The following is a 14,193-nucleotide window of genomic DNA, read 5'->3' on the forward strand; positions in this document are numbered from 1 at the left end:
CCATTAAATTTCTCTATGCCTGTGAATTCTGCCCTTTTATCAGGATTTTTAAGCTTCTCCAGAACAGGAACTATATTTTAAATGGGTTGTGTCTCTCACTGAAGCAAATACAATGATGGGTATTTAATAAATATTTGTTTTTTAAAGGATTGACAATAAGAGCAGGGGTTGTACAAAGTTAACCGTTCACATTTGTAAAAAAAAAAATTAAATATATTTTTAAAAAATCTTAGTCTCCCCATCTTTCCTCCCTCTCTTTCTCTCTCCCCCCCACCCCAAGAAGGATAAAATAAATTTTTTTACTTTTATATAAATAAAAAAAAAACTTTAGAATATGTATCTGTTTCATCAGTAGGTTAACCAGCTTGGACCTGGGTCAAATTCTCATATCCAAAAGACCTGACTTAAAATTATGCAGTGTTATTCTCTATTGCACAAATTCTCTATTTTATTATTCAGAACACATTATCACCTAAAGACTATGAACATAATTTGGCATAAGTTCCCTCTTCACAAGCTCACAATCTAAATGTTTGTTCTCCTTTAAAGAAATAGCTATTGATAATATTGCAAGATTGCATGGAAAGAAAAAAGAAATACTTATAAAATTATAAGAAATGAGAATTAGAAGCTACTGCTTAACGTGCAAATTTGGGTAGGATATGCTCAAATTCCTCCAAATTGGTTGATGAAAATCTTGCAGCTATACTATAATCAGAAAAAAAAAACAAAAAACAAACCTACACTCTGAAGAAGTGCCCTACCCGCACACCAAGCAAATTGTGGGTGTAAAATTCTTGTTTACACACCATCTGCCAAGATATTAAAAATGCAGCTCCAGACATAAAGGGAAGCATAACAAATTAAAGAAATTTCTAAACTGGAATGTCCTGAAATTCAAGCTCTAAAAATTCCCTTAAGTAGGAACTGATGAGATGAAGCATTCTCTCTGAACAGACATAGATTGCAAGAGCAGTAGTGAAATTATTACCTATATATTGGTCAGTATTCACCTGTAAGAAGAGGTAATTTTTACATATTCCTAGAAGAAAAGGGGAAAAAAAACCCTCCTCAGTTGCTACATCCTAGAGACAAGCTAAAACTTCCCCACTATGATCCCTGTAATTCAAAGTCATCCCTAGAAAGGTGAACTCATTTTTCCAAAAATACACAAGTTCTGGGCCCATATTTTTAAATTTTTATTGATACATATTTGTACATATTTATGGGGTACATATGGTATTTTGATACATGAATGCAATGTGTAACGGTCAGATCAGGGTATTTAAGATATCCATCACATTGGACATTTTTCATTTCTTTGTATTGGGAACATTTCACATCTCTTCTAGCTATTTTGAAATATACAACATGATGTTGTGAACTATTGTCACCCAATGGTGCAACTTATTCCTTTGATCTAACTGAATGTATGTCCTCATTAACCAACTTATCTTCATCTCCTTCTCACATCTTCCCAGCCTCTGGTAACTGTCATTCTACTCTCTACCTCCCATGAGATCAACTTTTTAAGCTCTAACACATGAGTGAGAATATGTGATATTTGTATTTCTGTGCCTGGCTTATTTCACTTAACAATGTCCTCCAGTTCCATCCATGTTCCTGCAAATGACAGAATTTCATTCTTTTTTATGGATGAATAGTATTCCATTGTGTATATATCCCCCATTTTCTTTATTCATTCATCCCCTAATGGACACTTAGGTTGATTTCATATCTTGGCTATTGTGAATAGTGCTGCAACAAACATGGAAGTGCAGGTATCCTTTAATATACTGATTTTCTTTCCGTTGGATAAATGCTCAGTAGTGAGATTGCTGGATCATATGGGAGTTCTTTTTTTAGTTTTTTGAGAAACCTACATACTGTTGTCCATAATGACTATGCTAATTTACATTCCTACCAACAGTGTATAGAAGTTCCCTTTTTTCTTCATCCTCACCAACATTTGTTATTTTTGTCTTTTCTGTAAGTCATTCTAATTGGGTTAAGATGATATCTGATTGTGGTTTTGATTTGCATTTCCCTGATGATTAATGATGTTGAGCATTTTTTCATATACCTATTTGCCACTTGTATGTCTTCTTTTGAGAAACGTCTATTCACATCTTTTGCCTACTTTTTAATAGAATTATTTGGATTTTTTTGCTGTTGAGTTGTTTGAATTCCTTATATATTCTGAACATTAGTTCCTTGTTGGAACAATAATTTGCAAATATTTTCTCCCATTTTACAGATTGTCTCTTCACTCTCTTTATTGTTTCCTTTGCTGTGGCAAAGCTTTTTGGTTTAATAGTTCCATCTGTCTTTTTTTGTTGTTGTTGCCTGTGCTTTTGAAGTCTTAGCCATAAAATCTTTTCCTAGACCAAGGTCCTGAAGCAATTCCCCTATATTTTCTTCTAGTATTTTTATACTTTCAGTCTTACATTTAACTCTTTAATCCCTTTTGAGTTGATTTTTGTATATGGTGAAAGATTGGAGTCTAGTTTCCTTCTTCTGCATATAGATATCCAGTATTCCCCATTTATTGAAGAGGGAGGGTGTCCTTTCCCCAATGTATGTTCTCGTGGGCCCATAATTTTTGTGCATAAAGTTAGCCAGTGTTCTAGAAAGTGGAGTCCCAGACTCCTTAGATTGAAGAAACTCATTTTCAAAAGGGGCCTACCTGAATTCCCTAACTGTATTCAATCCAGTTAATTATCAGATCCAGTTTAATCCTGGACCCAGTCCAGTAAAACTTCCTCAAATAAAGTTAGAGCTCAAAACATAAACTTGTAGAGCTCAAATTCAAGAGATAACTGACCTATAACCCCAGTTGCTATGAGAGATAAATGGGCACAATGGGTCTTGGTGGGCACCTTCACTTGTCACTTGGTGTTCCTAGGGGTCACTGGAGATCTACTTCAAATCCGATTTCTGACCCTCATCTGTTAAAAAAAAATCTTTAGACAAAATAAATTTATCAGACTTTATCTGAGCAAGAAATGATTCATAAATTGGGCAGCACCCTGAACCAGTAAAGGTTCAGGGAGCTCCACCCAGTAATGAGGACAGACAGTGTCAATAAACAGAAAAAGGAAGTGACACGTAGAAATAGCTTGATTGGTTACAGCTCAGTGTTTGCCTTATTTGGACACGTTTTGGCAGTTTGCAGCCAAACTGAAAGCTGAAAGCTTGGCTGCAATGATTAGCCGAGACTTGGCTACTTGGTACAAGAATATACTCTCAAGCTAGGTTGCAGTTTGCTTACACATTATGTTAGGTTACAGTACACCACATATGGAGGCCAAATTTAATTTAATTTAATGGTTATGAGTACTTCATTCCTCTAAACAAGCCTATTAGATGATACTCTCATTATCCCTATTTTACAAATAAGGACACAGGGCACAAAGAGACTAAGTAACTTGTCCAAGTTCACACATAAGTAAGTGGAATGCAAATGGTTCATGTTCTTGGGTCTATGCTGCTCCCATAAGTATAAATAGCCTAATAACCCTCTTTGGTCATGATCATCATAAACAGGCCCTAGTTATCTCTCATCATAACTGCTGTAAAATGTTTGTGTGTGTGTGTGTATATATATATATATATATATGTGTGTATATATATATATATATTGTCAAGAAGGTAATATATTACAATGTATTAGAGCTCCTTCTCCAAGTAATTTAGACATAAAGGTGTAGGACAGTAGTTCTCAAACTGTAGCAAGCACCAGAATAACCTAGAAGACTTGGCAAAACTCAAATTAGGGGCCCCACTCACACAGTTTCTGATTTGGTGGGTCTAGGGTGGGGCCCATGAATTTGTGTTTCTAACAAGGTCCCAGGTTGCTGCTGCTGCTGAAGGGGGCCATGCTTTGAGAACTGCTGGTCTACAGAGTGCAACGGCAGCATCTGAAGGGCATACCCTGGCCAGTAACCTTACAAGCGCAATCGTCCACGTGTGCCAACAAACTGAATGTGTTCATTTGCAACTGTTCTCATTGATGAGCATCACTTACGCCTCTCACTCCAAGTCTTGCCCTGCTGACCAGAGCAGGAATCTCTCTGCCTTTGATCAGCTCTCTCAGGTTTGGGGTCTTGAAGATCCCTCTAGATGTTGACTATAATCTTTACCCTTTCTCTGCACTTTAGGGCTCACATCTGTAAAGCCAAGAAAACCAACGTCTTTGAGAATTTATTCCTACAATCTAAGAATCAAGCCATTGCAGATAGAAATGATTGCTCACTGAGAGCTAAACTACAGTTAGAAATAAAAAATAGTTCAGCATAGACATATGCAAAGTCACCTTATAAAGAAAAATGTGACTCCTAGACCTACAAGTCTTGACTTTCATCAGATTGACACCTAAAACACAATCAGCCAGAAAGAAGGCAAAACCGGTCTTCGAAACATGAGAGAGGGGATTTCTAGGAGCCAATAGTGTCAGCCCCCTTTGAGCAGGATCCAAGATCAGTAAAGCACTTTGTCAGTCCAGCTCAGATACAAATTTACCTGATGTGGTTGTCTCTTTTCTGCAAATGTATGCACTAGGGCATGCCAGCAGAGCCTGATGACATAAAATATTTGAATTATATTATTAAATCCCTTAGCCTTGATTCCATAATCACCAAGCAGCCTTCTGATAATTTGGTTTCTCATGCACAAAACGCATCTCTAGGGAGAGTATGCTCAGTCAGGCCAACGAGGAATGTCTGGTCCCATGAAAATTATATTTCTCATAGTAAGTTGGCATCCTGGCTTCATATATCAGCCTGTTGTTCATGTGAGGAATCTCCCCTAAATCCAGTTTAACTCAGGAATACCAACAAGATCTCACTTCTAATTTTGGAGCTCAGAGAGCCAGACTTTGATTCCCCCAGGCATGTGTCACCTTACGAAGCCTCCTAACGACTGGTCAGCCACTGGGCAGCTCCCGGGGAGGATGAGCCTGACAAGATAACTAAGACACTTGGTGGTTGACAAATAGGATCACACAAGTGAAGCATAAAAAAGACAGACTTTGGAGTTGGACAAACTTGTGGTTAAAACCTGGCTCTGCAACTTATTGGCCTTGTTTTTTAATCTCTGATTCAATTTTCTCACTTACAACATGGAAAAAAATACCTCTGTTATAAACCAGGGGTTCTAAAAGTGTAGACTGTAGACCAGCAGCATTGGAATTCTGGGAACTCAATAAAAATTCAAATTCTCAAACTCCACCCCAGACCTACCGAATCAGATGCTCTGGGGTTGGGTCCTGCAATCTGTGCTTTAACAAGCCCTCTGGATGCTCAACAAAGCTTGAGGAGCACTGATATTGAGGAAGATTAGAAATCATGGTAGAACGTATCTAGTACAGTGTCTGGCACAAAAGCAGATACTCAAGACATTTTTGCGGATGTTATCACTACTACCGCAGGAAATTTGGAGAATAAAGAACTCTCAGGCCAGGCACAGTGGCTCACACCTGTTATCCTAGCACTTTGGGAGGCTGAGGCAGGAGAATGGCTTGAGGCCCAGAGTTTGAGACCAGCCTAAGCAAGAAGAGCAAGACACTGCCTCTACAAAAAATAGAAAAATTAGCCAGGCATGGTGTTGCATGCCTTTTAGTCCCAGCTACTCAGGGGGCTAAGGCAGGAGGTTCACATGAGCCCAGGATTTGGAGGTTGGAGTGAGCTATGATGACACCACTGCACTCTAGCCTGGGGCAACAAAGTGAGACCCTGTCTCAAAAAAAAAAAAAAAAGAATTCTCCCACAATGTCACCACCCTAGTAACTATTAATTTCATTTCTTAGTTGGCCAAGGACATATATTTTAAACATATAGTCAATATTTTTGTATTTGTTCAATTTGTATAGATTTTCCTTCTTTACTTAACAGCAGAGACACTCTTTTACGTATTACAGTTTCCAGATTTCAATGGTTGCCTAATATTAATATATTCCATCAAGTTGACATGCTATAATTTTTGCAATTGTTTCCTTAGTTGTACCATTTATGCTGTTCCAAAGTTTTCAAGAGACATCCTTGATCTTATTCCTTTCCTTGGAACATTTCAAACTCTTAAACGGAACATTGTTATGAATATTATGTCACAGAGAATGAATTCGTGTGTGTTCTCATGTATGGTCTAGAAACAAACTAGTATGCCAATGTTTTCACTGGACTGTCCCCAAGTAGAAATGGTATCCGTTAGTATTTTATTAGGCTGAAAAATAGTTGCTACTGTTAGAAATTTTTTAAATTACTATCATTGTTTCAATATTTACACTTAATAAAACGTGATGTGACTACATAAACTATTATTTTACTATAGAAATTCACAATTCTTCTCTGTAAAACCATATAAATAGATGGGTTTTTTTTAAATCTGAAAAGTTATCATTCTAAATTTGTTGAAAACTGGTGGATTTCTGTGTCCTTTTATATGAGACAGTATGTAAATAAAACAAAATTGAAAATAGACTCCTTTTACAGTCTTGTGTTTAAACATTTAAATATCTGGTGAATTTTGCTATGACATATAATTCTAAGTCCTGCCTTGGGTTAAATTTAGTCATTTGATGTATGAACAAAATAGAAAACAATATAACATTGATGGTTATATTATCAGCAAAGACAGTATGTATAAATGAGCAAAAAAGTAAAAACATAACATTACCTGTAGTATAATAAATTTAAACATGCAAAAGGTTGAGATACATATCTGTTTCTGAATTATTATGCTAAAACTAAGTATGAATTGAAAGATTAATATTTTTGTTGCTGATGTTGTTGTCATTAACAGTAAGAAAAATACTGTGCTTTGGGAATGTGGTTTGATGTGACCATAGTTGGCCAAATACTTTGATTATCCCTAGTTGTTGTTTTGCTAAGGTCCTGAAATTGTACATTTTGTTTACTCTTATGAAGAAATCTTGAATTTTGCATTTTTATTAAATTTAGAATTTCACCTTTGAGGGAAAGAACTATGAACTTGAGTTGCAAATCATAATTAATTGCAGAAAATATAAAAACCCAATAAAAATAGAGATAAATTATCAGATCTAATGAAAAACCTCAGCAAGGTTAGTAGAAACAGAATGAATTTATAAAAATCAATATTTCTTTATTCTAGCCACAATCAAATAGAAAATAACATACTTTTTACAACAAAGTATTTAAAAATCTAAGTATCTAAGTGAGTATCTAAGTATTTAAGAAAGTACCTAGGAAAGTATCTAAGAAAGAACACAAAAGATCTTTATGGAGAATATTTTAAAACTTTAATTATAGTACATAAAGAAAATGAATGCATGGATGTGACAAAAACATAATAAAGATGACAATTCTCTCCGAATTAATTTACAGACTTAGTATAATCCCAAATAAAATTTCTGGCTTGAGAAATTTGATAAATTCACTCTAAAATATATATGGCAGAATAAAAGAACATAAATAATCATGTTAACTTTGGAAAAAGAAGAACAAAAGAAAGAGGACTCATTCCAACAGATATTAACAAATATCACCAAGCCTTAGTATTAAAAAATAGTATAGTACTCACAGAAGAACAGATACATAGATAAAATGAATAGAATAGAGCTCAAAGATGCACATACACATGCACATACACACAATCCTAGGTCCAGGATTGAAGAGATTATTTAGATTTTGTTTATAGACTTCAACTGTTACCACTCTGTCCAAGCCACCATCATCTCTTATTTTGATTCCTATAAAAGCCTATTAATTGGTCTTCCTGCTTTTTCCTGCTTCCAGTCAGCCTATTTAACAGTAATCCTGTTAAAACAGTCAAATTATGCTTGTGTTTTTAAAATATAAACAACTTAGATTAAGATACAAAAGACCTTTTCTAGTTCAACCAAATTAGGCAGAGAATAATAGCTAATAATTTTTTTGCACACTTTCCATTATTAGGCACTATGCGACTTACACATATTAATTCATTTGGTCTCCACGACAACCTAGGAAATAGGCACTATTATTCTCCCCATCTTAAAGAGGCACAGAGGTAAAGTGATTTACTCCAGGTCACAAGTTACTTAACCTCTCCGTGTAGAGGCAGAGTTGGGATTCAAACCCTAGAATTCTGGCTCTAGAATATTTGGGCAAGGTTTGCAGCACAAAAAGATTTCTTTACTAGACTTTTAGATCCTCCATGGGGTTTTAATTAATTACAACATTAAGTCATGATGTTCATAATTGATTTTATAGCTATTATTCAATTTTATGGTAGGAGGGAATTATTACAAAATTTATTACAAAAATCCAGCATGTTGCCTGACTCTGTCCCTGCTCTCTGATATCTGCCTTCTTTCTACCACACTGCTTTTTACATTATTCTCCTCTGCAGCATATGCATGGGGGACATTTCCTCGGTTCCCTGGCTCCTTGATCTCTCCCACGGGAAACCAGACTAACAAGGAGGCCTGCATGTTCCAAGGCCGTCCCTACACCTGGCTGCGATGTAGCAGCACAGGTATGGAGGTGGGACAAGACACATGGCTTGGTTTTGCTAGAGCAAAGACAGGCTTGAAAGGTAGGCTAGGGCAAGACAGTAGAACTGACCTGGGCTAAGGGAATTCAGTTTTCAGGACTCCGCTTGCGATTATCTTACAGCAACCTGAAGAGCCATTATCACAAGCTTTAAAGCAAGGCCAGGCACAGTGGCTCACTCCTGTAATCCTACCACTTTGGGAGGCGGAGGCAGGAGGATCGCTTGAACCCAGGAGTTCAAGGTTATAATGAGCTATGATTAGGGCACTGCACTCCAGCCTGGGTGACAGAGTGAGACTCTGTCTCAAAAATATTAATTAATTAATTAATTAATACAACTTTAAAGCAATGAGAGTAATGCAATGTGCAGGATGGACTGCTGTGTGTGTGTGTGTGTGTGTGTGTGTGTGAGAGAGAGAGAGAGAGAGAGAGAGAGAGAGAGAATATTGAAAGTGTCAGACCCTCCTCTGTGTTGAACAAACTATGCACTTAGGCCCTGCCTGAAGCACCTCAATTATCTAAATTACCAAAAAAGTCAGGGACATTAACCCAGCCTTAAAAACAAGTATTGACCTGTGTGACCACGACCTAAGGGAAAGACTTAATTAAAGTGTAAACAAGAAAAATTGAATGTATCATTCACTTTGCAGGTCAAGGTTTTGGGGAGTCTGACAGGAAGGGAACTGATAATATATTTGCTATTGACAACTGATATCACTTTAAATTTAACAAGCGTGTAGAAAGAGCCTTCTAGAATTATCATTAATTCTAACATTAATTGATTGTTCAGTACATGTGCAGACACTGGGCTGTTTGACTTGCATTATCTCATTTGATCCTGTCATAACCTGATGGAATAAGGAATTACTATTTTCATTTTATCGATGGGGAAACTGAGACTCAGAGGGTTGCAGATACTTGTTCATGCTTGCACAGACGAGAAAAGGGATTTGAAATCAAGGCCAACTCCAAAATATGATTTTTTAAAAAATTTTTTTTTAGACATCTCAGGAATGGAAAAACAAATACTGCACACACTCATTTATACGTGGGAGCTAAATGATGGGCGTACATGGTTACACAGAGTGGTACAATGGACGTTAGAGATGGGGTGGGGTAGGGTAAGAGATCAAAAATCACCTATCAAGCACAATGTACGCTATTTGGGTGATGGGTACACTAAGAGCCCTGACTTCACCAGTATACAATTCATTCATGTATCACAAAAATCACCTGTACCCCCCTAAATCTATTGAAATAAAAAAAAATTAATAATGAAAGATTCTGCTCACTTGAAAAAACAAGGTACAAGAGATAATAATCAAGGATAACAGAGTGAACGTGACCCCACTACCCAGCTTAAAGATAAAACATTGCAAACACTGTTCAGGTCCCTCATGTTTACCCCACTCCCTCCCTCCCAGAGGCAGCCATAAACCTGAACTTGGTGTTCATCATTCCCAAGCATACCTTTAGATTTTTGCTGCATATGTGTGTATACTTAAACAAAGCATTATATTGTTTTGCCTGCTTATTTTTGTTTTCGTTTGTTTGTTTGTTTTTGGAGCCTGGATTCACTACATTGCCCAGGCTGATCTCAAACTTGTGGGCTTAAGCGATCTTCCTGGCTCAGCCTCCTGACTAGCTGGGACTACAGGCCTGTGCCACCACACCCAGTTTTTCTTGCTTATTTAAACTTTAAATAAATGGTATGCTGTAAGTATCCTTTTACAATTTGCTTTTTCACTCATCATTATGATGAATGAGTGAAATTTATTCATGTTGGTGACTATACCTCTATTCTAACTTTAAATAAATGGTATACTGTAAGTATCCTTTTACAATTTGCTTTTTCACTCATCATTATGATGAATGAGTGAAATTTATTCATGTTGGTGACTATACCTCTATTATATTTACATTCTCTGCTATATAACATTCTACTTCAAGAATATACCATCATTTATTATTCATTCTTCTGTTGATGGATATTGAAACACCTTTGGTTTGTTTTATTATTACAGGTAATGCTGCAGTGAACATACTTGTACGTTTCTTCTTGTCCAGAATATACAACTAGAAGTAGAATTGTAGGGTCATAGCACACACACATCTTCAAATTTACTAGGTGCTGTGGAATCACTCCAAAGTGCTTGTTCTAATTGCCACTACCATCAGCAGTACGCGGCAGGATCTGCTGCCCACATCCATGCTAGCACTTGGTTTTGCCAGACCTTTTAATTTTTGTCAACCCTAAAAGTATCAAATGGCATCAACTTGTGATTTTTATTTAAATTTTTCCTCACTACTCATGAGGTTGAGCTGCTTTTCGTATGTTTACTCAACTGCTCAGATTTCCTCTTCTCTGACTTATTTGTTCATCAACTTGAACCAAGAAGATATGAATGCACAACTCCTCCTTAGGACAAAAATCAGCCCTCGGGGCTCAGTATTAAAGATGCTCACCAGCTAGTAGGGCAGACAGATGAAGAGACGTTAGCTACTCTAGGGGGTGAGTGCTACGGAAGCCCATAAGCAGGATAGCGTTAGAGGAAAGGGAAGGCTTCCTGGAGAAGATGGCCCTTAAAGTTTAAGAATTTATGGTATCCAGGTGCAGGAGTGGGGAAGAGCATTAAAGTGAGGAAACTATCTGCAAAGCCATGGAAGTAGGGGGAGCACCTGATTTGTCCAGGAATGTAACAACTAGCTCAAATCGATTGAACAGAGGCTGCCTGAGGCAGGCACGTGACTAAGAAGTGAAAGGAGCATCCAGCCCTAGAAGGCCTTATATTCTGCACTAAGAAATGTATTGTTCTGGAGTCAGAGGGAGGCATTTAAGAATTGCGAGCAGGGGAGTGTCAAGGTCATATCTGCACTCCGGGGCTGAGACAGGGGTGCAGGGGTGAAGAGGGACAAGCTGAAATAGAGACATTTCATTCTCTATCTATCTCATCTCCATCAGCAATGAGAACAGTTAGAAGCTCCGGCAACACTGACGAGAGTCTCCAAGGCAGTGGCAGAAAGGCCAGAAGGAGGAATTGAATTTAGGAGAGACCTAGATCAGCAAATCAACAGAACTTCATGGTCTATTTGAAGGATACCGTCGAGATGAATATCAAAGTATCAGCTTTATTACTGATAAAGCCCATGCAGAAGGATACGTCTTAGGCATGCACCACGTGGGCTTACGCATACCAGACATGAGAAAGGAACACAAACCCATCCAGGCACTGGCAACCCTGGAAACTTGGAAGGCACCCTCTCACCCCAGGGGACTGCCAAGGCCACTGCAAGCCTCGCAGACAGGTAGGTCACAAAAGAGGAACATGAGCCACCCATGCTTCGTTCCTGCAGCGAAGCTTCTCAACCAGATGAATCATTTCTCTTCCTCCAGGGAGGAATGAGCGTGTGCCTGGAGGGAAAAGGGGGCAGCCAGGACAAAGGAGCATTCAATGAGGCTCCCTCCAAATGGAAATTTCAAGAAGGAAGGATCTCCCATCCCCAACTAACAGTAATAGTAATAATGTCTCATTTTGGACAGTGACTATGGCATAGTAGAGCAGCCAGAGCTGGGTTCCAGGCCTGCTCCACCACCTCACAATTGTGTGACTTCAGATAGATGATTTATAATACTATAGCTAATTTTTATGGACGAATTACTGTGTGCTAAATTCTTTCCATACACAAACTGACTTAATCTTCATATCAGCTCCCTGAGGAAAATACTGTAAGTTTCCCCATCTTACAGATAAGTAAACTAAAGAATTTAAGCTACTTCTCAAGGTCACCTATCATGTAACTGGCAGAGCCAAAGCTGGAACTCTAGACTGTCTGACTCCAGAGCTTTTGTTTTTAACCAAGACATCTCTCAACACATACAAGGCTGGGGCCAGTGCCTGGCACATTGCAAACACTCCATTTTTATTGCTATTGCTATTCTATAATAGTCATATCTTCACAGAAGGAAGGGTAGAGTCTTGAGGCAGAGTTTAGAAGTGTTTGGTAAGTGCCAAGAGAGGCAACGTAATTCAAACCAATTGCTTTGGAAGACAGCATGCCATCTGCTCTGAATGGTAAAGGAAACAGGCTTGTAGGTTCTGCTGTTAGCAAAGGTTATATTCCTCTATAAAGGAATAAACACAGTACATTTGGGAAACAGGAAGCAAAATGGCTTGGCTGGCATACAATATTCTCACCAGGATATGGTGGGTGAGAGGAAGTGTTTTAAGTGCAGCTGGGCACCATGGCCCACACCTGTAATCCAAGCACCTTAGGAGGCCAAAGCAGGAGGATCACTTGAGGCCAGGAGTTCAAGATTAGCCTGGGCAACACAGCAAAACCCTTTCTCTACAAAAAATAAAAAAAAATTAGCTGGGCATGGTGGCATGCACCTGTCCCAGCTACTCAGGAGGCTGAGGTGGGAGCATTGCTTGAGCCCAGGAGTTTGAGGTTACAGTGAGCTATCATGATGCCTCTGCACTCTAGCCTGGGCAGCAGAGCGAGACTCTGTCTCAAAAAACCAAATAAATAAATAAATGAAAAATCAAAATTAGTGCCACAAGAATCCATGATGAAAAAAATATCAAAATTTTAAATAAAAACAGGCCATGTTGCTTGCTCACCATTCTGTGTTATTTTGCAATGAGAACAGTGACTCCCAATCAGCATAGGGTTCCCAGGCATGGGACCATCGTGTCCTGCTACCCCTCTCACAGGTTTATGAGGGTTGACCATGGTGTGAGAACAGATTGGGCAATGAGTGGCCTTATATATAGTTACAGTTCGGTGGTTTGGGGGGGGTTGTTGGTAGAGCTTTTATTAACTTTTCCCACCTGTTTCAAACCATGGGAGGATATTCTGGTCAGTGTATCTAGGGTGCACGTTGCTTTTTTGCCTCAAGCTCTCCAGTGTGGCTTGGAAGGCACCTCTGAGAAGGCAGCACGTGCCTGTGTGAAGGTCACACTGGTGAAGCACAGACGACACAGGCAGCAGGACACAGTGGGAAAGAGCTTTGAGTCCATCAGACCTGGGCAGAGGCCCAGCTCCTCAACCACCTGCTTTGTGACTTTAGACAAGTAAGTCATCCACTCTCAGGCCGTGTCCCCGGCAGCACTCGGGCACCGGCAGTGTCTGCTTCCCAGGATCCTCGTGAGGATTAGATGAGATATTGACGGTCAAGCACTTGGCATATGCTAAGGGACCAATAAATGTTAGTTGTTGTTATTTTTCTGTGTATTGTATAATAACCACGAGAGGCAAATAAATAGATTGCATTTAGATGATGTATCTCCTATTCTAGTAATTTGCCCACTTAATTGATGGCGTTGTTTGAGGGGCATCCCCTTAGGATGTCAAAAAATTTGTTTGATAGTAACAAATGATACTTGTGCTTATTCCTTCTCTTACAGGGATTATTACTGGTCTTTTCCAAGTCCATTTTGATAAACTAAGCAACCCAATCCAAGACTGTAAATTAGCACACACTAAGGAAGACTCAACATATACACAAATTGCTTTATTAACCTAACAAAAATGACCATTCACTGTATACTCACTGTGCACTCGGTGTGAACTGCTCATCAGACTCTAGCCTCACACCCACCCAACAAAGTTTTATAACTGACAGAAGGCAGCTCAGAGAGGTAATAATTCACCCAGTATAACACAGCCAATAAATGGTGGA

The 14,193-nt window shown here is 38.5% G+C and overlaps 1 protein-coding gene across 3 annotated transcripts in view; it reads right to left on the bottom strand.

Annotated features, from left to right (window-relative positions):
• The window catches only part of ASB3 (ankyrin repeat and SOCS box containing 3), a 135,724-nt gene that overhangs the window by 7,027 nt on the left and 114,504 nt on the right, over positions 1–14,193 (bottom strand). The gene's annotated exons all lie outside the window — the stretch shown is intronic.

This window comes from Lemur catta, chromosome 4, assembly GCF_020740605.2.
Source record: "Lemur catta isolate mLemCat1 chromosome 4, mLemCat1.pri, whole genome shotgun sequence".
NCBI classification, from domain to species: domain Eukaryota; kingdom Metazoa; phylum Chordata; class Mammalia; order Primates; family Lemuridae; genus Lemur; species Lemur catta.